We start from the raw sequence: 591 nt of genomic DNA, 5'->3' as shown, positions 1-591 counted from the left end.
GTTTATTGTGGGTTCAAGTATGATAAAATTGTTAACAAGTTAAGATTTTTGTACATCTATCATAATGTTGCCTATTCATCCAGAGGGGAAGATTTTTATCTTCTTGATGTTGAGATGCAATCCATATTGAAGGCTATATTCTTTGACCCTTTGCAGTAAGTGTTTGAAGTCCTTCTTATTTTCAGCAATCAAGGTTGTGCCATCTGTAAAACATAGGCGCTTGATGACTCATGCTCAAACCTGATACATGGTCTTCTTTGTAGAATCCAGCTTCTTGACTGATTTTCTAAGCATACAATTGAATAGATACGGAGAAAGAATATAACCTTAAAGTGTATCCGTCCTAATTCCAAATGGTGTAATATGCCCTTGCTCTATTCAGACAACAGCTTATTAAGCTTGTTGTTGGTGTTATGTGCCATCAATTCGCTTGCAACTCATAGCGACCCTATGTAAAAGAGCCCTAAACAACGTTCTATCCTGTTCCAACTGCACTGTCTCAAACACACTCATTCCCATCACTCCACTCACAGAATTGATCCATCTCATCGAGGGTCTTCCTTTCCAATGCCATCCCTCCACTTTTTCAAA

At 38.2% G+C, this 591-nt stretch overlaps 1 protein-coding gene across 1 annotated transcript in view; it reads left to right on the top strand.

Annotated features, from left to right (window-relative positions):
• STPG2 (sperm-tail PG-rich repeat containing 2) overlaps nt 1–591 on the top strand; it is a 555,694-nt gene that overhangs the window by 180,220 nt on the left and 374,883 nt on the right. The window lies entirely within an intron of this gene.

The sequence above is a fragment of the Elephantulus edwardii genome, unplaced genomic scaffold (assembly GCF_000299155.1).
Source record: "Elephantulus edwardii isolate Elephantulus edwardi_28Jun2011 unplaced genomic scaffold, EleEdw1.0 scaffold00122, whole genome shotgun sequence".
Lineage (NCBI taxonomy): Eukaryota > Metazoa > Chordata > Mammalia > Macroscelidea > Macroscelididae > Elephantulus > Elephantulus edwardii.
Note: the sequence above shows the minus strand (reverse complement) of the source record. Positions and strands in the feature narration are given on the sequence as shown.